General features: G+C 53.9%; 1 pseudogene; it reads right to left on the bottom strand.

Annotated features, from left to right (window-relative positions):
- Window positions 1–355: 355 nt before the first annotated feature.
- The window catches only part of LOC134433406 (Fc receptor-like protein 2), a 76,651-nt pseudogene continuing 50,234 nt past the window's right edge, over window positions 356–26,772 (bottom strand).

The following is a 26,772-nucleotide window of genomic DNA, read 5'->3' as shown; positions in this document are numbered from 1 at the left end:
CTGAGCTGAAGAAACAAAAACCATTTCTCCTGGTTTAATCAAAAAGCTGAGTTTAGGTCCTGTAAGAGGGACAAGGGTCCTGTGCCCCCTGGCACTGGGGGAGGGAATGGGGAGCCCCTGGGGGTACTGGGAGTATGGGGAGCACTGGAACGGGGAGCTCTGGGCAGCCTCACATGGGAGCCCCCACTTGTGGCCACCCCCTGGGCACAGTGGGCACCCATGGGAGCTGGGGTGAGGGGGACACACAGGGGGTGCTCTTGGATAGGGACCTCAGTGCCCCCAGTGTCCCCAGTGTCACAGCATGTACTCGCAGATGTCACTAGGGTCCCACTGTCATCCGTGGGATCCCAGCACCTCAGAGCAGGTCACCTGGGGGATGAGGCACAGGGGGGCCCTGTGAGAGACACTGGTTGTGGGGATCTGGGTGGGGTGACACCCGTGGGTGATACGTCCCTGTCACTCCCCGTACTCACCCTCTGCCCACTCGATGCCCACAATGTGGGAGTCCAGCACTGCCCCCTCCTCTGTGGGGGGTTCTGTGGGGATAAGGGGGGTCTGGGTGGAGTCTGAGGAGGGGGAAAGGGGAGTCCCAGCCTCAGCCCCCCACTCACCTGTCCTGGGGCTTCCTAGTGGCTGCAAGGGAAAGGGGAGGGGGTGACCGAGGGGACCCCAGGAGCCCTGAACCTTCCTGGGACCACAGCAGCTCCAACCACCCATGGGATCCCCAAATCCCCACTGCAGCCCTGATTCCCAATGGATCCAAGATTCCCCAGGACACTCTGAGCACCCCTGAACTCCCCAGAACTTCTGCACCACAGCAGGGTCCCCAAACACCCCAGTGTCCCTGACCCCATGAGCCCCAAGAACCCCAATCCCGGCAGGGACGGGCACACCAAAACTTGCCCAGGACCCCAAAAATATTCCCAAACATCCCTGCACAGTCCTCCAGCAGCTCCCCAAACCCTCCAGGAGCTCAAAAGGCACCACATGGTTCCTCAAAGCCCAACTGGGGACAGCCCTGGAGCCCATCCAAGACTTTCCAAATTCCCCCCAAACTCCCCCAGGATCCCCAGCTGAGGTCACTGAGGGCTCAGTGTCCCCCAGCTCAGGTGCCCTCCGTGCTGCTGATCTCTGCCCCCACTCTGGGGGATTCCCCTCACTCCAGGACCCCCATCCCCCCCCCCATTGTCACTCACCCCGGTGGTGCCACCAGTGACAGCCCCCAGTGACAGCCAGGAGCAGGAGCAGGAACAGGAGGGTCCTGCCGACATTCACAGCCACAGCTGGGGACAGAGGCGGACATATTGGGGTTACCCTGAACTACAGGCATCCTGAACTTCCCAGCAACCCTGTGTGGCCCCACCTGTGAGGCAGGGTGAGCCAGGTGTCACCTCCAGGGACAGCTCAGGGCTGAGTGCCCGGAACACGCGGTGCCCGTCCTGTCCCAGCTGGTTGGTGGCCATGCACTAGTATCTGCCCAAATGTCCCACATGGATGTCCCTGAGCTCCAGGAGGGATCCCTGGGCCACCTCCTGCCCATTGTGCAGCCAGGTGAAGGTGACAGGGACTGGGCCCACCTGCACTTTGCAGCGCAGGGTCATGGGGTCACATGCATGCACCTGGTGTTCCAGGGGACCAGGGGTGATGGTGGCATTGGCCATGGGCACTGTGGGGACAGAAACAGGGCTGGCACTGGGCAAGGTGGGATGGGGATGTCATGGGTAGGGTCATCCCCAGCCCGAGGGTCCCACTCACTCAGGACAGTGACATTCAGGAGGTCACTCTCAGACACGCTGTCCCCATCGCTGACCCGGCACTGGTACTGGCCACTGTCATTGTCCCCAATGTGGCACAGCTCCAGGTGGGGGCTGGTGCCCAGCGGTGCCCCTGAGCCCTCCTGGTGCCAGGAGAAGGACAGGGGACCTGTCCCCATGGCCACCGCACAGCTCAGCATTAGTCGCTCCCCCAGTGCCACCTGTACCCTGGGGGGCTGTGCTGACAGGGACACCCCCGAGGGCAGGACCCCTGTGGGAGAGGGGGACACCAGGGGACAGTGAGAGACCCGGGGGGTGTCAGGGAGGGGCAGGAGAACTCCAGTGAAGGAGAGGGTGTGCAGAGATTGGGGGAGGGAGGGTTAGAAAGGAACATCGAGGGATGATGGGGAGCTCAGGGCGGGAACACCAGAGAAATGAGAAACACCAGGAAGGGTACAGGGACCCAGGGACGGGGTGGTGTCACCTGGGGTATGTGTGGAGACCTCAGAGAGAGGTGAAGAGACCCAGGGTTTGGTGAGGGACCCGATGAGGGATGGAGAGAAACACGAGCCAGGAACGAGGAGACCTGGGGAGGGACCTGCAGCAGGGATGGCGAGACATGGAAAAGGTGTCAAGGAAGGATGGGAGTACCCATGTAGGGGCTGGGAGTCCCGGGGAGGGCCCCGAGAAAGGATATTGGGAGCCAGGAAGGGATCCGGGAAAGGTTGGGTACCCCAGAGCAGGTGTCAGGGAGGGCTGCGGGGTGCCAGGTAGTGTAGGGGACCTGAGGCATCTGTGGGGTTTCCCCGTGCCCATCCCCACACTCACTGTGCACCGTAACACGGAGCTGGGCACTGCTCTTCCACACGGCCCCACCCTCGGATTGCACCTCACAGCTGTAATTCCCTGAGTGGGAGACCCCCACGGCGGGCACCAGCAGCTGCAGGGACCCCTGCAGGCCCCCCACTACCTGCCTTCCCAGCAGAACAAGTGCAGGAGCGGGGCTCGGGGCCGCAGGGGGCTGGGGGTCCTGAGGCAGCTGACTGTCAGGGGGGACCCCACGGTGAGCTCGGGGGGACCCTTCAGCACTGGCACCGAGAAGAGCTCTGGGAAGGAGAGGGGAGGGGGATTTGTGAGCCTGAATCCCTGGGGAGGGGCTGTGGGGGTGTTGGGGTGGGGGCTGTGGAGTGCTCACCGTGCACTATCACTGTCACTGGCACTTATCGCAACAACTTCTCTGATGTGCCGAATTTCATCCGGCCCTCGCAGCTGTAGCTGCCGCTGTGGTTCAGCTGCAGAGTGGGCAGGGAGAGCTCGGTGCCATAGCAGAGCCTCCCCAGTTCCTTGCCCTTTCAGTAGAAGGATGCTGAGGTGATTGTTCTATTCCAGGAGCCCCGGCAGTGCAGTGTCACCGTGTCCCCTCCAGCAGCACACGCCCCGGCACCTGCAGCACCAGCCAGGCTGGGGGACAGAGGGGACCTGTCACACCTGATGGCACCAGGACCCCCCCATTGTGTCACACCCAGGGCACCAGGGGTCCCCAGTTACCACACGGTTTCCTCCACTCTGGAATCCTCTGGGATGTCCCCAGAGCAGGGGACAGGCTCTGGTCACACAGGAAGTGACCCATGGAGCGGAGCCCACCCAGAGCCTTCAGAGTCCCCGTGGGTGCCAGGCTTACATTGGCACCCAAACCCCCCTTACGTTGTAAGACTATCAGGAGGGGGCTGCGTCCAGTTCCGGGTCTGTCACACCAGTAGGTGCCACTCTCGGTGACAGTGAAGCGTTCCTGTCTCTCCTGCCACAAGCGCTGCCTGTCCTTGTACCAGGTGGTGGCACCAGAGGTCCCCGAGCCCTGGCAGGTCAGTGTCACCCTGTCCCACAGCACCAGTGGTGTCCAGGAGGGCTCCACCAGGATCTGGGTGGTCTGGGCACCAGTGGGTGACTGGGGACACCAGCCTACCAGGGCCACCAGGGAGCTGGGGACAGCGGGGTGAGGCCATGGCATCCCCTGAGGACTCACCAGCGAGGCCAAGGGTCTGGGCTGGAAGGGAGAAGGGACAAGGTTGGGTGAGGGTGCCACTGCAGGAACAGTAGCACGGGGGCATGGAATGTGGGGCTGTTCCCGAAAGGTCTCACTGGGGGCAATGGTGTGGCACAGATGTCTTGAGGACAGGGACACAACAGCCAACCCTTGCTCAGGCATAGAGACGCTGTACTGGCACAGGTCACCCCTGCCAGCCCCACAGCCCCATCCCCATGGCCTTGTGCCCATGGTCCATTTCCGATGGCACCTGTCCCCATGGCCCATCCACATGGTGTTTGTCCCCTTGTCCCTGTCCCTGGATTCCTGTGTTCCTGTCCTGGTCCCCACAGCTGCCCCAGCCCCAAGGTTCCTTCTGCCACATCCTTGTCCCCCCCCATCTTCATCCCCCTGTCCCCTCATACCTGTCTCCTGTTTTTGTCCCAAAAGCTACCCCACAACTCTGGTCACACTTGGCTCCATGCCCTGCTGGCTTTGGGGACCTCAGGGAACCCCACAGCCCCCTTTTCCCCCTCCTCTCCCCATCCCCGGGATGTCAGGCCCATGCCCAGGGCACACACCCCACAGGAGCAGCGCCACCTTTCCGGCCATCCCGGTGTCCCCAGCCATGTGGACTGGCTGTCACTCACTGCCAGGGGTGGCTGTCCCCTGGGTGGTGGCTCTTTGGCAAAAGGGGAAGGAAGCGAGGTCAGGTCTCATCCTCATGTGTAGGTGGCACCTAGTGGAGGCAGCGTGGCCACAAGCTGGGAACAGGCTGTGGGCATGGTGGGGACAAGGCTGGGTGGGACACAGTGGGACATGAGGTTCCCAGAAGTGAGGGGCTCAGGGGGTTTGGGGATGTGGGGATGGGTGTCCAGGGGAATGGGGGATCCCAGGGATGGGGCCCATGGGAATGAGGGTGCTGAGGAGGGGAAGTCACTGGGAATGGGGGTCCCCACGGCTGAGGGGATTCAGGGATGGGAGTCCCAGAGGAACATGAGTTCCAGGCATTTGGGGTCATGGGATGGGGATGCTGGGGGAATGGGGGATCCTGTGGGAATGGGGGTCCTGTGAAAATCATGGTCCTGTGGGAAGGGAATGTTAGGGATGGAATGAACTGGAGAGGGTTCCTTGGGAATGAGGGGTCCTGGGCCATGGAGATCCTGGGGAATGTGAGTACTGGGATACAGGTTCCAGAGAGGGGGAGACAGAAGAAATGGGGTACCCATGATTTGAATTCCAGAGGAATGGAGGTGCCAGGGATGGGCAGTGGCTGGATGGGCCCACAGGTTCCAGCTTTTTCCCTGGGTGCCTCAGATATTTGGGTGACCCACGGCCCAGCACAGCCCCCACAAGGGGCTGGCAGCCAGGGTATCACCCCAGACAGATTCTGAGGGGCTCTGGGTCTGTGGAGCTGCTGCAGAGGTGAGAATTCTGTGGAGAATAAAATGTCTGCCTCTGATTTGCTCAGCCCTGCAAGAAGCACAAACCCCAAGGGGAGACCAAGCACTGGCTCTGCCAGGGCCTTTGATGGTTTTCAGAGTAGGGCTGGCTGGAAACCCACCCGGCAGGGCCAGCTGTGAGGGAACCAGCCCGAAAATGTAGCAATTGATCATTTGTTCCTCTTTGTAAGGGACAGAGAGAACCACAAAACTACTGCACAACCCGCAACATTCTGCTCAACATCCTGACCTGGACCCTCCTTCTTGAAGAAAGCCTGCAGCCTTCTGGAACCTCATGGAAAGAATGTTTGGGTTTGGGAGGTGTCTGCCAGATAAGAGGGAAAAGTGTGGAAATACCAAGCAGGGGCTCTGCCCCTGGCCATGGTGGGGCTCTGGGGAGTAACTCTGTGTGGATTCCAGGTGTCCCCAAAGCTGCTCCATCCCTACTGTATCGATATCAATTACTGTTCCAATTTTTATCAGCATGAATCATACCTATTTATCACACTACCCTCCTCACTGGAGTGAAAGGCTGAGGGTTGGCAGGAATTGCAGTGTAAAGCCACCAGAGGGGCTGCTATGGACCCAAGACCTGCCTGGGGTCAGGCGCTGCCTTCCTTCCATTCAGGATCAGGGAGAGCAGTCGCTGGTGTTGCACAGGGTGTGTGCCTGGCCCTGGGACACTGCTACGCTGCCAGTGGGACCTGGGATCCAACCTCCTGCCTTGGCAGCTTCTGCTCGCTGCCGGTGGTGGTGCCGGGAGCGATTGGTGCCTGTGAGTTTGCAAAAGGAGCGATTTCCCTTCCTCCCACCCGTCCGAGGCCGCCATGGCCCCTGAGGGGATGGCGCTGGACCAGGGCGCCCCCTGCTGGCCGGGAGTGCTCCCTGTAGTGCCCCCTGATGGCCGCAGTTAGAACTGCCACAAAAACCAACAGCCCTGAGCGGGAGGGAAAGTTCTGGGTTTCTGTTGTTTGTTCTGTTCTGGTTTATAAATTTCCCAGTAAAAAGCTGTTATTCATTCTCCAACACTTTGACCTGGTATCCCCATAATCTTGGAAATTAAAAGAAGTTTAGAGATGGGTCTTCTTTCCATTCCAGGAACATTCTCACTTTCCTTGGCAGATATTCCTCATTTAAATGAGTTACCACCTCCTGGGTTCCAGCGGGGATGCGACAGACACCCTAAGAAGAGACAGGGTCAGGGATTTGGCCACCTCATGCTCTGCCTTTTAAGCCAGTTGGGACACCAAGGGCCCTCTCCTCAGATGGCACTTCTGGTCCCCAGACCACTCAGGAGCTGGCTTTGTCAAAGCGTCACACTGTCCCCGGTGTGCCACAGCTAACAGACTGATGGACAGATGGGGCCCTGTCTCACCAAAAGCAAGGCCTGACCCACCCCTGCCACACACAGGTGTTCCAAAATGTTTCCAGACATGAAACTTCCTGTCTCTGACACCCCACCGTAGCTCATGGCCTGAACCCAACTGCCCTGGCAAAAGGGCAGGCTCTGGAACCCCCACAGGACCTTTGTGACATCCTCGTGTGGGGAACACGGCAGAGGAGGGGTTTGTGACCAGGGACAAGAGAATCCAGAGCCTCCTGAAGGCTGCTTTGGCCATCAGAGCCAGGAAGGTCCAGGGCCCTGCCAGGTTCCTCTGGTGGAGGTAACGTGCTGGGGGGAGTGTTCGGGGTTTGTTCCTTTTTGGGCGCTTTCCCTGGAAATCTTTCCTTGTGTGACCCTTAGGACTCTGAACCTTGTTGCTGTTGATGTTGGTTTCATTCTCTCTCATTGCTGTTTCAGGAAATTGTTCTTCTCTCAGCCCTTTGGGATCTTTGTGCCCCCACAGGGAGGCAGAGGGGCAGTTTTAGTGGCAGCACACACACAAGTGGGTGTCCATGGGTGGGGACCCCCAGTGCCCCCCAGTGTCAAAGCACATTCCCGTAGATGTCACTGAGTTCCTGAAGTTGCCCTTGGGTTCCCCGCAGCTTCACATAGGTCACCTGGGGATCCTGGACGGTGGTGGCACAGGAGGACGCTGCGAGAGACACAGGCTGTGGGATCTGGGTGGGGTGACACTTGTGGGTGACGTGTCCCTCTGTGTGTGTGTCCCCCGTACTCACCCCCTGCCCTCTTGGTGACCACGACGTGGGTGTACAGCAGCTCCCCCTCCTCTGGGGGGGCCGGGAGATCCGGAGGGGCCCTGAGGGAACAAAGGGGTTGTGGGGAAGGGGATGGGAGGTCTTGGGGGTTGGGGTAAAAGGGGAGAGTGTGGGTTGAGCCCCCTACTCACCTTTCCTGCTTCTTCCTGGCGGCTGCAATGGAAGCAGGGGAGGACTGACTGTGGGGTCCCAGGGCCCTGACCCCTCTCAGGATTCCTGAACCCCTTCAAGACCTCCAAGTATCCCTGAAGCTCGCCAGAATCCATGAGCCTCCCCTGTGTCCCCAAACAACTCACACTCAAGAACCCAAATCCCAGGAGGGACAGAGACTCCCCCAAAATACCCCAGGGCCTTGGAAAGAATCCCCAACATCCCTGCAGGACCATCCAGCACCTGCCAAAACCCTACAGGACCCCTAGCCAAAGTCACAATTGTGGTGCTATGGGTATTTCCCTATGGTTTCTCCAATTCTGTGGGCCTCTACAGCTCCCTGTAGAGGATCCCCCCATTGTCACCCACCCACACTGTGCCACAGGTGCCAGGTCACAATGACACGCAGGAGCAGGAACAAAAGGGCCCCACCGACCCCTGAGGCCACTGCAAGAAACAGAGGGGGTCACATCAGGGTCACCCATCACCCCAGGGGTCCTGCAGTCCCTGGTGACTCCACCTATGTCACCCCACCTGTGACCCAGGGTGAGCCAGGTGTCACCTCCAGGGACAGCTCTGGGCTCAGTGCCCGGAACACACGGTGCCCGTCCTGTCCCAGCTGATTGGTGGCCACGCACTGAGAGGTGCCCGAATGTCCCACATTGATGGCCCTGAGCTCCAGGACGGGACCCTGGGCGACCTCCTGCCCATTGTGCAGCCAGGTGAAGGTGACAGGGGCTGAGCCCACCTGCACTGAGCAATGCAGGGTCACCTTGTCACCTGTGCGCTCCTGGTGTAACAGGGGACCGAGCATGATGGTGGCATTGGCCACGGGCACTGCAGGGACAGAGACGCGGCTGGCACATGGCGAGGTGGATGGGGGTGCCATGGGTGGGGTCATGCCCAGATCGAGGGTCCCGCTCATGGAGGACGGTGACATTCAGGAGGACACTCTCGGCCACGCTGTCCCCATCACTTACCCAGCACCGGTACTGGCTGCTGTCATTGTCCCCAACGTGGTGAAACACCAGGCAGGGGCCGCTGCCCGACAGTGCCCCTGAGTCCTCCCGGTGCCAGGAGAAGGACAGCGGACCTGTCCCCATGGCCACCGCACAGCTCAGCACCAGTCGGTCCCCCAGTGCCACCTGTACCCTGGGGGGCTGTGCTGACAGGGACACCCCCGAGGGCGGGACCCCTGTGGGAGAGGGGGACACCAGGGACAGTGAGAGACCCGGGGGGTGTCAGGGAGGGGCAGGAGAACTCTAGTGAAGGAGAGGGTGTGCAGAGATTGGGGGAGGGAGGGTTAGAAAGGAACATCGAGGGATGATAAGGGGGTCAGGGAGGGAACACCTGGAGAGGGAGATAAGCAACACCAGGAAGGGTACAGGGACCCAGGGAGGGGGTGGTGTCACCTGGGGTATGTGTGGAGACTGCAGAGAGGGGTGACGGGACCCAGGGAGGGGTAAGGGGACCTGCCCTGTTCTCAGCTGTTCTAATGGCCTGGAAAGGCTCGGGATGGCCTTGGGGCTGCCCGCGCTCCAAAGGATGAAATGAGTCTTGAATTTTTTCTGTTCTTCAGTGTTGTTTATTAATTCTTGTCTACAATATTTTCTCCCGGCCCGACAGAGGTCCGCACAGCAAGCCAGCCATGAGCACACTGACTGCCCTTGGGGCAGTCGCTTATTTTCATACTAAAAACTACGTGTCAGATATTTGCTTTTTCTCCCCAATACCTTTCACCCTTATTGACAAGTGCACATTCAGTAAGAACCAATCTCAAAGTGCCACTATCACCACCGAAGATGGATGACAAGAAGAAGAAGAAGAAGAAGAAGGACAGGACACGCCCTAATTCCTCCATTTTGTCTCCTAGAACCCCCCTGTATGGGGATTCTAAAACTTGTGTTTTCACATTATAATTAATCTATCCCTTCAGCATTTATCCCCGTGTGATCCTCCCATCCTCATACAGGTGTTGTTTCCTGTGCAGGATCAAAGTCTAACCACCAAACACTTCTGGCAACGTTCCAGGACCTCTGAGCCCCCCAAGGGTTGTCTCGGTAACTCTGCACATCAGGAATGTGCTGAGTTCCCACAGGGACCCAATGAGGGACGGAGGGAAACACGAGCCAGGAATAGGGGGACCTTGGGAGGGACCTGCAGCAAGGATTGCAGGAGACGGCAAAGGTGTCAGAGAAGGATGGGAGTACCCATGTAGGGGCTGGAGGTCCCAGGGAGGGACCTGAGAAAGGATATTGGGAGCCAGGGAGTGATCTGGGAAAGGTTGGGTGGCCCAGAGCAGGCGTCAGGGAGGGCTGGGGGGTTCCAGGCAGGGTGGGGGACCTGAGGCATCTGTGGGGGCTCCCCGTGCCCATCCCCTCACTCACTGTGCACCGTGACACGGAGCCGGGTGCTGCTCTTCCACACGGCCCCTGCCCCAACACTGCACCTCACAGACATAATTCCCCAGTTGGGACACCCCCATGGTGGGCACCAGCAGCTGCAGGGACCCTGTGGGTCCCCCACCACCTGCCTGTCCTGGTAGAACACATGCAGGAGAGGGGCTCGGGGCCGCAGGGGGCTGAGGGTGCTGAGGCAGCTCAGAGTCAGGGGGAACCTACAGTGAGCTCGGGGGGACCCTCCAGCACCGGCACCTGGAAGAGTGAAGAGCTCTGGGAAGGTGAGGTGAGGTGAGTGAGACGAAGTGGGGATCCATTCTGAATTAGGTGAAGTGCCGGGAAGAGGTGAGAGGTCTGTGGGGCCAAAAGCTGAAAGAAAGGCCGCATTCCAGAGACAGCAAGAAGACAGAGAAAGGAAAACAGAAATTACCGCAAAGTCGATCTGCCCCAGACCTAAGAATTCCTCTGATAAAGAAGAACTAGTGCTAAATGTCACGCAAAATGAATATGTATGAACTTATTGTGAAACTGTATGCATATGCGTTTGGGAGGGGGATAAAAGAAGACCCGAGGTCTTCAGAAGTACGCTTGCCTATTAGGGAGGCTTGCGTCCTGTACGTGTCGTAATAAAACATACCGAACTTTACAACTTTTACGAAGTTGTGAAGTTTCTTCTTTTCTCCGCAGAACATTCTTGGCGAGCCAGCCAGGAGAAGGAGATACTTTTCGTCTCCATCTCTGTCCCCGCAGGGGCAGGGAGGGGACCGACGGACTCCTAGGCGCGCCCCAGGATTTTCCTGGTGGGGCTCCGCTCGTCTCGGCTTGCCTCCTGCTGGGAGAGACAAGGACCTGCTGGCCTGCGGAGGAAGATACGGTATGTACTGAGGGGCCCCCGGGGAGAAGAAGAAGAGCAAGAGAGTAAATCACCCAGACACCCAGAGACGTCTGGGATCAGCTGATAGAGCAGCTGAGTTCAGCTGATAGAGAAGCTGAAAACTGTATTAGAGACGGGGTTCATCGATTCTGATAGAGCGGAATCGCTAGCAGCTCTGGGGTGAGCTGGGTGAACCCGTGTATGTGTGTATTGGGGTCCATTGTTCTGATAGGGCAGAGCTGGACCCGCGTATGTTTTCTTTGCCTGTGTGTGTGAGTGGTGTCCGGACACTGTGTGGCTGTAGGTTGCATTGTGTGATCAGCGCGCTGTGTTTGTAATCGTGCAAGTGTATAAAGTGTATGTTGTATAAAAGAGAGCAGATCCATAGTGCTCTACTGCGCGGGGAGGGGGAAGCCCTACCCGCCGCTGGAGAGGCTGAGTAAACATCGGCCGGAGCAGGCTGCGGGGGCGGGGAGCGCCCGACAGTGAAAACAGAGTAAACTGTAGAAAAGTGTGGGTGAGAACGGTTGTTGAATAAAAGTGGTAAATTGTGGTGTAGGTTGTGTACACTCTCACCGTGGCTAGACGAACCCGAGGGGTTCCTCTGCCTCAGTGGTTTGGACTCGACCCCTGGGAGTTTGTGAATCTGGTGAATTATTGGATAGATAGGGGAGACGAACGAGTTCATTAAGAGGGGCTCTACCGGACTTCAGCTGGCACTCTCATAAGTCTGGACTGGGAACAGCTTGCCGTAGAGGATTTAGAGCTCCCTGTAATAAATAGAATAGCTTGCCTTTGCGAGAAATTTCCAGTAGCCTTTGGTGCATCAAGGGGCTGGCACGCTGCGTAGGTATTATTAGAGTGCATAGTTTGTGGGAAACGCTAGTATTGCTGTTCCAGCAGGCGACAGGGCACTTGCCCCAAGTGTAAGTTAGAGGTTTCTCATCGAACTGATTCAGAGTCTAAGATCTTAAAGCTTTTGTGTAGAAAATCGCATCTAGTACCTGCCACTTAGAGTGTGTGGGAGGAGGACTGAGAAGCTACTGTGAAGTCCTGTGAAAAGAGGTTTGGGTAGAAGCGAGAGAGGGCAAGAAGGAAATAATGGGAACCAACCAGAGCAAAGAAGTTCCACGGGCTAGCCCCTTAAGGTGCATCTTGGCCCACTGGAAGGAAATCACTAGCCGGGGGGGCTCTGAGAATAAAAAGGATTTAATCCAGTATTGCACACGCTAGTGGCCCTTGTACAGGTTAGGGGACAGAGCAAAGTGGCCACCCACTGGAACCCTAGACTATAATACTTTACTGCAGTTAATGTTGTTTTTAAGACGAGAAAGTAAATGAGATGAGGTTTCATATGCTGATATGTTTTTTGTTTTAAAGAATCACCAAGAGTGGCAAAAAGACTGTGAGATTAAATCACCCTCAGACCCACTGGTCTTGGCCCTCGAAAAAGATAACAAGGCAAAGAGAGGGCAAATCAAACGCTGTTGTTCAGCATGCAGTATAAGACAACGGTGTATGAGATCGGATAAAGTCTATCGTTCTGAAGAGCAAGAATGAGACTCATTTGAGTAAGTGAAAGGTCCTCCAGCTCCTCCCTGGGGGGGGGAGGCAGAGGAGGTTGAGGCTGAAACCGAAGATGAAGAAGAAGAGAACTTCCCCAAAAAAGAAGAGGACTCAGATAGAGAAAGCACATCTACTAGAACCCACCCTATGCGTGGGAGTCCAATTGCATCTAGAACTAGGAGGCAAGTAGTGCTACAAGCCCCTCTGCGACAGGCAGTGGGATCAGAAGAGACCAAATTGATGATCAAAGTTCCATTTACCACACTTGATTTAGAAGCATAAGAAAAGATTGCAAAGAATTATCGTGTTGACCCGATACTCACTGCCAAATGCTTACGATATGTTATCAAACAACAATCCAGACTGAGCTGACATCCAGCTGCTACTAGATGCTTTCACTGAGACTGAGAAACAGCTGATCTTAAAGACAGCAGAGAATTTGGCAGAAGATTACTGTAAGGCCACACAGCTAGATGTAAAAGAACATTTCCCCCTCCAAGATCCACAATGGGATCCTAATGCGTCGGCAGAGGTAATGAAATTAACAGAGTATCAAGAGTGGATAGCAACAGGAGTAAAAAGAGCTATTCCAAAAACCATAAACTAGTCTGCCTTATATTCCCTTAAGCAGGGGCCTTCTGAGACTACATCTGAATTCCTAGAGCGTTTGAGAGATGCTATGCGTCATCATACAACATTAGATCCGGAGTCTGAGATAGGGATAAATCAACTAGTTAATTCATTTTTGGGGCAGTCTGCTAGAGATATCAGACGTAAACTTCAGAAAATTTGGAGACCAGATGGGAAGAATCTCGAAGCCTTGTTAGAGGAAGCCTAGAGAATATTTAGTAACCGGGAAGAAAGATATAAACAGAAAATGAAAAAGTTAGTGGCAGTGGTACAGGAGGAAAGGCAGAAGAAATACAACCAGAGACCGCCGAGACAGGGACCACCTCGGCTAGACAGGAACCAGTGTGCAATCTGCAAAAGAATTGGTCACTGGAAAGACCAATGCCCAGAACGAAGAAAAATTAACCAGCAGATGGCTGCACGCGTACAAAACAACTGAGGAGGACCGGAAGATTCTACCCCAGCGGATCCACTGGTTATAACAATGAGGCTGAAAGAAGAAGAGAGAAGAGTGGAATTTTTGGTTGACACGGGGGCTACATATTCAGTTCTAAATAAGGCTTTAGTACCTGTGGAAAATGATTATGTTGTAGTGCAAGGGGCAACTGGCCAGTCTGAAAGAGCATATTTTTGTAAACCTTTGAGGTATAAATTGGGAAAACAATGAGGTATTCATAAATTCTTGTACATGCCTAACTCACCAAGAGCACTCTTAGGGAGAGATTTATTAGAACAGTTACAAGCAACCATTACATTCAAAAAGGGGGAAATTACTCTGGAAGTAAATGATCAAAAATACATAGAGTTATTAAGTTTAACTCTGACAGCTATTGACATTAAAGAAGAAATTGATGAAGAAATACTGAGTCAAGTATTTCCTGGGGTGTGAGCCTCTGATGTGCCAAAGAGGGCGAAAAATGCCTCTCCCATAATAATCAAACTCAAAGAAAGGGCGCAACCAGTAAGAATCAAGCAGTACTCCCTAAAGAAAGAGGATAGAGAAGGAATCAGCCCAATAATTGAAAATTTTCTGCAGTTAAGATTACTGAAAGAATGCCAATCTGATTTCAATACCCCCATCTTACCTGTTCGGAAACCTGATGAGTCATACCAGATAGTACAGGATTTGAGGGCTGTCAATAAAATAACAGAAGATCTGTATCCAGTAGTAGCCAATCCATACACTTTATTAACTTGCCTAACACCTGAGCTAACCTAGTTTACTGTTTTAGATCTAAAAGATGCCTTCTTTTGCCTCCCCATCCATGAAGCCAGCCAAAAAATTTTTGCATTTGAATGGGAAAACCCTAAGAGTAAGCGCAAAACCCAGCTCACATGGACCAGACTACCCCAAGGCTGGAAAAATTCCCCTACTTTGTTCGAAGAGCAACTTGCAAAGGATCTGGAGTCCTGAGAAGCTCCACAAGAAGAAAGAAAGCTTTTGCAGTATGTAGACGACCTTCTAGTAGCCACTCAGACGAGAGAAGCATGTGTGGCCTGGACGGTAAGCCTTTTGAATTTCCTAAGACTCCAAAGATACAGAGTATCGAAGAAAAAGGCACAGATAGTAAAACAGAAAGTTATCTACCTGAAGTACGAGGTGAGTGCTGAGCAACAGACTTTAAGGCAAGCTCGCAAGGAAGCCATATGCCAGACCCCAAAACCCCAGACCATAAAAGAGCTCCGAACCTTCTTAGGCATGGCAAGATAGTGCCGGCTGTGGGTCTATAATTATAGACTGCTTGTCAGACCCCTCTATGCCCTGATTGCCGATAGAAGCAGAGATCTCCAGTGGACAAAAGAAGCAACACGGGCCTTTCACCAGCTGAAGAATGCTCTCATGTCAGCTCCAGCTTTAAGACTTCCAGATGTGAGTAAACCATTCTTCCTATTTTCCCATGAGAAACAGAGAATTGCCCTGGGAATACTGGCTCAGGACTTGAGTCCATACCGAAAGGCAGTTGCCTACCTCTCTAAACAACTAGATGCAACAGCCAAAAGATGGCCAGGTTGCCTCAGAGCTGTAGCAGCAGTTGTGCTGAACATTCAAGAGGCACGCAAGTTTACCCTGAGACAAAAATTGACTGTGCTAGTGTCCCACACTGTATCTGCAGTACTGGAAGTAAAAAGTGGCCACTGGCTTTCACCACAGAGATTTCTGAAATACCAAGCCATCATAGTAGAGCAAGATGACATGCACATAGGGCCATCTAGAAAGAGAGAAGACTGCTTACCTCACAGAGAAAAAACATCAAACATGCACAAGAGATAATCCAGCTGCTGAAAGCAGTTCAGCTGCCTGAAAAAGTAGCAATTATGCATATTAAGGCACACCAAAAAGTGAGCTCAGAATTGGAAGAAGGAAATGAGCTGGCGAATAGAAAAGCAAAAGAAGCAGCAAAAGGTGAAGTAGCTACTGAAAGAGCCCTTATTCCAGATAGACAAATCTCTCTTGAAAGTAAGCCAGAATACAACAAGAGAGATAAGAAATTAATTGAAGATCAAAAAGAGATGTATAACCAAGAAGAGTAAGCTACCATTGAAAAGAAGCTAGTAATCCCTTCCCATCTATTGTAGCCACTAGTAAGAGAGGAACACCAGAAAACGCACTGGAGAATAGATGCCCTATACACCTATCTGATTGAAAGAATTGTTGCTAAGAATTTATATGCCACTATTACTCAGGTGACCCGACAGTGTGATCTTTGCCCCCAGACTAACCCCAAAAACACTCCCAGATCGAAACTCGGTCAGATTGGGAGAGGCCATGGGCCTGTACAGCAGTGGCAAATTAACTTTTCAGAACTCCCAAAGAAAGGGGGGTATCGGTATTTACTAGTATTGACAGATACATTTTCAGAGTGGCCAGAAGTGTTCCCCACCAGAACTGTCAAAGCTTGAAAAGTGACCAGAGCATTATTACAAGAAATAATACCACGCTTCAGAGTTCCAGCCACAATATCCTCAGATAGAAGATCACATTTCATTTCCAAAATAGTACAACAGATTAGTAGCCACCTAAGCATAGACTGAGAACTCCACACTCCATACCGCCCCCAATCAAGCGGCCAGGTAGAGAAGATGAATCATTTGATTAAACAGCAAATCATAAGACTGAGGCAAGAAGCTAATCTACCTTAGCCCCAGGCTCTTCCAATAGCACTGTTGTGAGTTCGAACAAAACCTCGAGCTAAAGAAAAGTTAAGCCCTTTTGAAATACTCTATAGAAGACCATATAGAATACAAAAGAGAGTGTCCACCCATATTAGAGAGGTAACACTAGCCACCTACATAGTGACTTTAAACAAACAGCTCAAAGAAATTGAGAAACATGTGGCTAGAACTCAGAGCAAAGAATTAGATGAGCCAGTACATAATATACAACCTGAAGATTATGTGTATGTTAAGTCTCTTACAAAAAAGACCTTAGAACCACAGTAAGAAAGACCATTCCAAGTGCTTCTCACCACCTTCACTGCAATCAAAATCAAAGAGCAGAACGCCTAGATTCATCACTCTCAAGTGAAAAAAGCCCAAAAACCTCTTGAAGAGTGACGCCAAGAGACGATGAACTGAGACTAAAACTTACTCGAGCAAAATGAGTATATTGCAGTCGAGAGTAGCTCATATTTTAGTTTGTAGAATTGTTTTGTATGTAATCATAACTAAAGTTTTAGAACTTGAAAGTACTTTTATTCAGAGCAATGCTGAATAGCCTTAGTCCCAGGCGTTTAATCAGTATACTAGATCCATGAGAAAACCTTCTAAGATAAAAGATTTAAACCTATCCACTGTAGTAATTCATAGAGATAAAGTCCTAAAAACTTCATTTAGGAGCTAGACAGCATAGTTACAAAAACAGGCATACCTCAGAAACAGAACAAAAAGAGATCTAACTGGCATATTAAAGACAAAATTAAGAGTTTTAAATAGAATTGATTCAGAAATACTGAGAATAGACTGGCCACTGCAGCAAGTAGCCTAACAAAATTGAAACAACCCTTGCAGTCATCTCTATTAGCATTAAGAACTAGCCAGTGGCAGATTTCGAAAGTTCTGTCAAAATGAGAAACGGCCAGAGACCAAGACCACAAACTGATAGTAGAAGCACTTAGTACAGTTCAAGATAATGTGTCCTTAGCTTTCAGTTGTATACAAGCACAGTTATGGATGCAAGCAACAGCAGCTCTGATCATATGGGAAGGGGGTGAAAGTAATTTTCCAGCTGAAATTCAGAAAGTTGTGTGAGACAATGCAATTGATTTTGAAAAGAAATTTCAGTCCTAGTAGACTATAGTGAATTTCACCTATGATCCTGTTTCTAATGTGGCAACTGCCTTTGTGCTTACCATACGTAATGCCACTGTTTATGTTATCCATCCCATCATCGCCCTAAAATTAAACCATGAAAAAACCATACTCTATCCCTCAGAACATAGAGTATGAGCACGAAAGATGAACAGAAAGTGGCAGACAGTAAACTTAGAATCCTGCATTACTAAAGAACAGATGAGATTCATTTGCGAAGGCAATACTATTAATGCTCAAGATGTGTGTTTAGACACTGAACAGAGTATTTGTCACTTTGAAATTCATCCAGTCACTGACCAGAGAACTGTGCTCGTATATACTGGAAAAAAATGTGTGTGTGTCTAAAGACTGCCTGTGCTGCAGTAAATATTGATAGCAATGATGTTATTCTATCTAGTAAAAATCATTCTAACTTCTGTATTTGTAATTTTGTTAAGATTATCAAGTGTGATTTTTCGTACTTGGCCCCAGTGACATCCCACCATCTGATTAAAGCTAATTACACAATATATCACAGACTACCACCTACCCCTATTGAGATGAACCTTACATTAATGAAACAATTAATTGAGCACCAAGACTTATTAGAAATCCTGAAAAAAATCCAAAAAAGTAGAAAGAAAACCTTAATTACTGTCCAACACGATACAAAGGAAATAACCAGAGTTCTACAGAGAATAAAACAAAATATAGATCGTCACTAGTAAGATGTAATCTTTGAGTAGTCACCAACTGCGAATAGAATCTTTAATAGGTTGTGTCACCCCATTGTAGTTTTACTAATATTAGTTAAGATAAGTTTAAGACTATCTATTACATTGTTAATTTAGAACTGTAAGATGCTACAACAAATAGCTGTACTAACATCTTTGTCAAACGTGCATAGTGAAGCGTTAAAAGACACCTATCCTTGCAGAAGTTTTCCTTAAGTAAAAGAATTTACTTATTTCTTTAGAAAGGGGGGAATGAGACGAAGTGAAGATCCATTCTGAATTAAGTGAAGTGCCAAGAAGAAGTGAGAAGTCTGTGAGGCCAAAAGCTGAAAGAAAAGCCGCATTCCAGAGACAGCAAGAAGACAGAGAAAAGAAAACAGAAATTACCGCAAAGTCGATCTGCCCCAGACCTAAGAATTCCTCTGATAAAGAAGAACTAGTGCTAAATGTCACGCAAAATGAATATGTATGAACTTATTGTGAAACTGTATGCATATGCATTTGAGAAGGAGATAAAAGAAGACCCGAAGTCTTCAGAAGTACGCTTGCCTATTAGAGAAGCTTGCATCAGGCACGTGTCATAATAAAACATACCGAACTTTACAACTTTTACGAAGTTGTGAAATTTCTTCTTTTCTCCGCAAAACATGAGGACTGTGGCTCTGAGTCTGCTGGGAAGTGGCTTTGGGATTGTCAAGATATTGGAGTTTCAGCCACAGGGGTGCTCACTGTGCACTTTCACTGTCACTGGTGCTGCTAGCCGTGACTGCCAGGACCCCACCAAGCCCTCACATCTGTAGCGGCCACTGTGGTGCAGCTGCAGAGGTGAAAGGGACAGCGTGGTCCCCTTTAGGGACCTCCCGAGATCCTTCTCTTCTCGGTAAAACTGCACCCTGGTGAGATGGTTGTCCTGCCGGCAGCGGCAGCGCAGTGTCAAGGTGTGCCCCTCTAGCAGTGCCTGTGCTGGCACCTGCAGCACCAGTGGGCTCTGGGAGAGGAAGGTCACATCTCACTGATGAGACCGGGCTGAAGTGGGTGCCAATAGCACTGGGGACATCCAGGTGCTCTGGGGTGCTCTGGGGTGCACTGGGATGTCCCTGTGTGCAGGGCACAGGCCCTTGCCACACGAGGGATGTGAGGCCACTCATGGAGCGGAGCCCACCCTGTCCTCTCAGGGGCCATGCTGATCTTTAAAGATCCCCCTCATCATCTAAGACTGTCACAGGGAGGCTGAGCCCGGTTCTCAGTCTGTCACACCAGTAGGTTCCTCTCTCGGTGACACTGAGGCGGTGCTGTCCCTCCTGCCACCAGCACTGCCTGTCCTTGTAACAGGTGGTGGCACAGGCGGTCCCCGAGCCCTGGCAGGTCAGTGTCAACCGGTTCCACAGCACTGCTGGCCTCCAGGGAGGCTCCACCAGGAGCTGGGTGGTCTGGGCACCTGTGGGTGACAGGAGGACACCAGCCTGCCAGGGCCAGTGTGGGGCTGGGGACAGCAGGGTGGGGCCATGGCATCCCCCGAGGACTCACCCGTGAGGCTGAGGGTCTGGGCTGGAAGGGAGAAGGGACAGGGCTGGATGGGGGTGGCACCATTGGGGAAAGTACCACATGGGGTATGGGGGACGGGGGCTGTCCCCAAAGTGCCCTTGTGTGACATAGACCCCTTGGGGACAGAGACACTGCAGGCACTCCTTGCTCAGGCAGGACACTGGGTCACACTGTGGACACCCCTGAACTGGGGACGCCATGGTCACCCCATGCTGGCACAGGTCACCCCCACCAGGTCCATGATGCCTCTGCAAATCCTTGCCCCAACATTTTTGTCCCTACATTCCTGTCCCTTGTTCCCATCCCCTCGGCCACCCCATGGCTCCAGTCACCTCATGCTCTGGCTCTACTGGCATTGGGGGCCTCAGGGGACCCTAGAGCCCCCCTGTGCCCCCTGCCCTCCCCATCCCCGGGGTGTCAGGTCTGTGCCTGGGGCACTCACCCCACAGGAGCAGCGTCACCTTCCCGGCCATCCCGGTGTCCCCAGCCATGTGCACTGGCTGTCACTCATTGCTGTGGCCACCGCTCCCCTGGCTGGCTTCTCTTTGAATCAAGTGGAAGGAAGCGAGGTCACGTTTTGTCCCCACGTGTAGGTAGCCCTTGGTGGGGGCAGGGTGGCCACAAGCTGGGGACAGGCTGTGGGTAGGGTGGGGACAGGATGGGGACAAGGCTGGGGGTGACATGGTGGGACATGGGGTTTGCAGGACTGGGGGGCTCAGAGGGTTTGAGGAGCCAGGGCTGGGTGTCCAGGGTAATGAGGGATCCCAGGGGAATGGTGTCCCTGGGAATGGGGGTCTGTCATGGTTTAGGCCATGGTCCTGGAGAGAACCAAGGTCCTGGGGGAAGGGAGAATTCAGGGGTTGGAATTAACAGGAGGGGGTTCCTCGGGAATGGGGTGCTTGACCATGGAGATCCTGGGCAATGTCAGTACTGAGATGGGGGTTGCAGAGAGGGTGGGACATAAGGGATGGGGGTCCCATGGTGTTCCAGGGGAATGAGGGTGCCAGGGATGGGCGGTGGCTGGGTGAGCCCGTGGGTCTCAGCTACTTTATGGGTTGCTTCAGATTTTGGGGTGACCCAGAGCCAGCTCATCCCCCACAAGGTGCCGGAGGCCTGGGGGTTGTCTCAGACAGATTCCAAGGGACACTGGGTCGGTGTCCCCACACGCCCAGTGACTCTGCCCTCTCTTCATTTCCATTTCCATAATTTTATCCCTCAATTTCACAACCCCCTGAGTATGAGGCTTGATGATCCTGAGCAGGCCCTGAGCAGAGAATGGGTAGGGGGAATCCCAGGGTGGGGCAAGCAAGACTGAGGGGTTTGCAGGGAGGGTTGGGGAGGCTGTGAGGGGTGAGGGTATCTGGCTGTGCCTCCCCAACATTTTCACTTTCGTGCAGCAGAAGGAAGCCGTTTGTGCTGAGTGTCACATGGTGGTGGGGGAAGGGTCTTTCCTAAGGAGCACATCCAGGGGTCTCCTGTCCTGGGGGGATCCTGTCCCAGGGGGGACACATGCTGGACAAGAGGGTCCTGTCCTGGAGCATGGCAGCTCCGGGGGGCTCCAGACTTCTCCATTCTTGCTCATCCCCTGCAGGATCTGAGCTGGCAAGAGCAGCTGGGGAATAGAGCCCTGGCCAGGAAGGAGCTCCCAAACTCCTGCTCCTTGAAGCCAGTGGCCATCCAAGGGTGGGGCCCAGCCATGGCCCAGCCCCACTGCACAGGGATGGCCATTGCCCAGCCCTGCTCTGCCCAGCCCCAGGTGGCAGCCAGCACCTGAGGGTCCCCCTGCCCCTTGGCTTTGATTCTGGCAGCTCTAGAGCTGCTGCCGAGGTGAGAATTCTGTGGGTGGAAAAAGGCCTGCCTGTGGTTTCCTCAGCTCTGCAAGAAGTAGAAACCCTGATGGGAGCCCAAGCAGTGGCTCTGTGAGGGCCTTTAATGGTATTCAGAGCAGGGCAGGCTAGAAACCCACCCTGCAGGGGCAGCTGTGGGGAAACCAGTCTGGAAATGCAGCAATATATAATTTTGTCCCTGTGCCCAAGGGACTGAGAGAGCTCCAGCATTACTGCAAATCCCACAGCAATCTGCTCAACAGCCTGTCCTGGACCCTCCTCCTCCTCCCTGCTTTGCCGTGCATGGACAGTGGCCAGATGCCCGGCATCCACCACAGCCTCCGCACCTGGATGGGAGAGAAAATTGAGCAAAGGGTTCCTGGGTTGAGACAAGGTCCAGGAGAGATCACTCATCAAATACTGTCACAGGTAAAACTGCCTCGGAATTAGAGATATGAGTTGAATTTATTGCTGACAAAATAAGAGCAGGATAAGGAGAAGTCAAATAAACTCCTCAGTACACCTTCCCCCTGTTGTGAATGACAGTCTAGTCATTGGCTTTCACTACTATATTGGTTATTGCAAATTATTTTGATATGATACAGTTTGTAATCACTTTTTAACTGCTTTTGATAGATCACAGTTTGTCAGCCTTTTTAACCTAATCCCTGTGTAGAATATATATTTATAGCATGATAAATATATTATAGTTTAGACACTCAAAAAATATCAAGATAGAGACAATGTGCTGTGTATTACAACATTAATTATTGCAGAAGTAGCTAATGCCTTTATTTGTGTAACTAAGTGACAATTATGAGAATAACTCAGATAATTACGTGAAATAGCACATTGTGAAATGTTCATATAATGTACTGGTGGAGTATCTTATCTGTATGATAGGAACACATTGAAATGTAGCAAGTAAATAAACATCAAAAGAGAGAATGAGAAGACGAATTTACCACTGACCGTTCAGTTATCAAGAACTGTCAAACCACAGAACAGGGGGGCCTTGTGAGGACATAAAATATGTAAATTTAATCCGAAGTATGGCATGTATTTTATGAAAATGAATCAAGGGTCAAATCCAGCAAAAAATTCCCAGAAAATGTAAATTGGAAAGAATGTTTGAATATATATAACCCTCCTGAGTATGTATTTACCAAATACAAATGAAAAGGTACATAAGGAGAATTGTTGTAGTTAACTGTGTGCCTCTGGCAGTTGCCAACCACCCAGCATGCTGTTTGCTGTCATTTTTATCCATTATTAAACATTTACAAATTTTAAAGAGTAAGTCCTGTTTCTCACACAGTTTAATCAAAAACCATTATTTTGGGTACAATAAGAGAGAAAAATGTGTGTGCACTTCCCCCACACTGGCAGGGGAAATGAGGAGCCCCATGGGGAGCTTTGAAGAGGAAGAAGGGACCCCTGAAGGGAATCAATGCCCCCAGTGCCCCCAGTGTCACAGCACGTCATCGTAGTCACAGGGGTCCCGCTGTCCCTCATGGGGTCACAACAGCTCCGCATTGGTCACTTGTGGATCCTGAGGTGGGGCAGGGGTGAGAGACACCCGTGGGGGTCCTGAAAGTGACACTGGTTATGGGGACCTGGATGGGGGTGACACTTGTGGATGACGTGTCCCTGTCCCCCCCTGCACTCACCCTCTGCCCACTCGGTGCCCATGATGAGGGTGTTGAGCACAGTCCCCTCCTCCGGGGGAGTCCTGGGGGGGAGGGGGGGTCTGGGTGGTGTCTGGGGAGGGAAAAAGGGGAGTCCCAGCCCAAGACACCCACTCACCTGTCCTGTGGCTTCCGAGCAGCTTCAAGGAAAAAGGGAGGGAGTGACTGTGGGAACCCCGGGGCCCCTGAACCTTCCTGGGACCTCAGCAGCTCCAACCACCCATGGGACACCCAAATCCCCACAGCAGCCCTGATTCCCAATGGATCCCTGATCTCTGCCCTCACTCTGGGGCCTCCCCCTTACTCCAGGACCCCCGTCACGCCCCCCTGTCACCCACCCCAGCGGTGCCACCAGTGACAGCCCCTGATGACAGCCAGGAGCAGGAGCAGGAACAGGAGGGTCCTGCCGACATTCACAGCCACTGCTGGAGACAGAGGGGACACGGTGTCAGGGTCACCCTGAACCCTAGGGGTCCTGAACCACCTGGCGACACCATGTGACCCCACCTGTGACCCAGGGTGAGCCAGGTGTCATCTCCAGTGCCACCTCTGGGCTGAGTGCCTGGAACACGCGGTGCCCATCCTGTCCCAGCTGGTTGGCGGCCACGCACTAAGAGGTGCCCGAATGTCCCACATCGATGGCCCTGAGCTCCAGGAGGGGACCCTGGGGGTGGCCACGCACTAAGAGGTGCCCGAATGTCCCACATCGATGGCCCTGAGCTCCAGGAGGGGACCCTGGGCGACCTCCTGCCCATTGTGCAGTCAGGTGAAGGTGACAAGGGCTGAGCCCACCTGCACCGAGCAGTGCAGGGTCACGTTGTCACCTGCACACACCTGGTGTGACAGGAGACTGGGGGTGATGGTGGCAATGACCACGGGCACTGTGGGGACACAGACAGGGCTGAGGGCACAGGGAGGGGCTGGCAGCCGGTGTGTGGGAATAGGAAGAAGGGGGGATGGGTGTGATGGATAATGTTGGGGATGGGGTCACACCACAGAGGGGTGTGGGGACTCAGGGCAGAGGTGGAGGAACCCAAGAAAGGTGTCTGGGGGTCACAGAGGTCCCCAGGAATGGGACCTGAGGGGTCTCTGGGGGTCCCCATGCCCATCCCTGCACTCACTGTGCACTGTGACATGGAGCCGGGCACTGCTTTTCTGCACAGCCCCCCCTCGGAGCGCACCTGGCAGCTGTAATTCCCTGAGTGGGAGACCCCCATGGTGGGCACCAGCAGCTGCAGGGACCCTGTGGACTCCCCACCACCTGCCTGTCCTGGTAGAACACGTGCAGGAGGGGGGCTCGGGGCTGCAGGGGCCTGGGGGTGCTGAGGCAGCTGAGAGTCAGGGGGGACCCATTGGTGGGCTCGGGGGGACCCTCCAGCACCGGCACAGGGAAGAGCTCAGGGAAGGTGAGGTGAGGTGAGGACTGTGGCTCTGAGTGTGCGGGGAAGTGGTTTTGGGGGTGTCAGGAGATTAGAGTTCCAGCAGTGGGGATGCTCACCGTGCACTGTCACTGTCACTGCTGCTGACCATGACTGCCAGGACCCCACCCAGCCCTCACATCAGTAGTGGCTGTTGTGGCTCAGCTGCAGAGGGGACAGGGACAGCTCAGGCTCATCACGGACCCCCTCCAGTTTATTCCCATCACGGTAGAAGGACACTGAGGCAACTGTGCTGTCCTGCCAGCCCCCGGCATCGCAGTGTCACTGTGTCCCCCTCCAGCAGTGCCCCCGCCGGCACCTGCAGCACCAGCCAGTCTGGGGGACAGAGAGGTCCTGTCACACCCGATGGCACCGGGACCCCTGGTCACACCCAGTGCACCAGGGGTGCCCAATTCCAACATGGGGTTCCCCCACGCTGGGATGCTCTAGGATGTCCCCAGAGCAGGGGATGGGCTGTGGTCACACCAGGACATGACCCATGGAGTGGAGCCCACCACCAGGAGCCCTCGAGGTCCCCGTGGGTGCCAGGTGGGGGACGGCCAAACAACCTTACCCTTTAAGACACTCACGGAGGGGCTGAACTTGGTGCCAGGTCTTTCACACGTGTAGGTTCCTCTCTCGGTGACAATGAGGTGATCCTGTCCCTGCTGCCGTCGGCGCTGCCCATCCTTGTACCGGGTGGTAGCACTGGCAATCACCGAGCCCTGGCAGGTCAGTGTCACCTGGTCCCACAGCACTGCCGGCCTCCAGGGGGGCTCCACAACGAGCTGGGTGGTCTGGGCACCTGTGGGTGACAGGGGACACCAGACTACCAGGGCCAGTGCAGGGCTGAGGACAGCAGGTTGGGGTCATGGCATCCCCCGAGGACTCACCAGCAAGGCCGAGGGTCTGGGATGTAAGAGAGAAGGGACAGGGCTCAGTGCAGACAGGGGCAGAGGCACAGGGGCATGGGGTGTCAGGGATGTTCCCAAAGTGCCCTTGTGTGACATGGACCCCTTAGGGAAAGAGACACTGCAGCCATCCCTTGCTCAGGCTGAACACTGGGTCACACTGTGGACACCCCTGAACTGGGGATGCCATGGCCACCCCATGCTGGCAAAGGTCACCCTACTAGCCCCCTGATGCCTCCCCAAATCCTTGCCCCGACATTTTTGTCTCCACATTCCAGTCCCCCTTCTCCTGTCTCCACAGCCACCCCATGGCTCCAGTCACCTCATGCTCTCTCTCTGCTGGCACGTGGGACCTCAGGGGACTCCACAACCCCCCCTGTGCCCCCTCCCCATCCCCAGGGGGTCAGGCCCGTGCCCAGGGCACTCACTCCACAGGAGCAGCGCCACCTTCCTGGCCATCCCAGTGTCCCCAGCCGTGTGGACAGGCTGTCACTCGCTGCTGGGCGTGGCTGTCCCCTGGGTGGTGGCTCTTTGGCCAAAGGGGAAGGAAGCGAGGTCAGATCTTGTCCTCACTTGTTGGTGGCCCTTGGTGGGGGCAGAGTGGCCTCAAGCACAGGATCATGGGGATGGGGCCATGGGGACAGGCTGTGGGATGGGTGGGAACAACCTGGGGACGAGGGTGGGTAGGGACAAGGTGGGACATGGGGTTCCCAGGAGCAGAGGGATTGGTGGGTTTGGGGACCCAGGGATGGGGTCTGTGGGAACGGGGGTCCCGAAGAGGGGGAATCATTGGGGATGGGGGGCCTATGTGAATGGGAGTGCCCAGGGCTGGGGGGTCTCAGGGATGGGAATCCCAGGGGAACGTGGGCTCCAGAGATTTTGGGTCATGGGATGGGGATGCTGGGGGAATGGGGGGGTCCCACGGGAATGGGGGTCCTGGGAGAATCATGGTCCTGCAGGAACGAGGGTTTCAGGGTATGGAATAGGAGAGGGTTCCTTGGGAATGAGGGGTGCTGGGCCATGGAGATCCTGGGGAAGGTCAGTATTAGGATAGAGGTCCCAGGCAAAATGGGACATAAGGAATGGGAGTCCCATGATTTGATTTCCAGGGAAATGGAGGTTCCAGGGATGGGCAGTGGCTGGATGGGCCTGTGGATCTCAGCTCCTTCCCTGGATGCCTCAGATTTTTGGGTGACTCCAGGCCCAGCACAGCCCCCACAAGGTGCTGGAGGCCTGAGGGTCACCCTAGACAAATTCCGAGGGGCTCTGGCTATGTAGAGCTGCTGCAGAGGTGAGAATTCTGTGGGGGAAAAAGGCCGGCCTCCAGTTTGCTCAGCCCTGCAAGAAGCACAAACCCCAAAG

The sequence above is a fragment of the Melospiza melodia genome, unplaced genomic scaffold (assembly GCF_035770615.1).
Source record: "Melospiza melodia melodia isolate bMelMel2 unplaced genomic scaffold, bMelMel2.pri scaffold_18, whole genome shotgun sequence".
Lineage (NCBI taxonomy): Eukaryota > Metazoa > Chordata > Aves > Passeriformes > Passerellidae > Melospiza > Melospiza melodia.
Note: the sequence above shows the minus strand (reverse complement) of the source record. Positions and strands in the feature narration are given on the sequence as shown.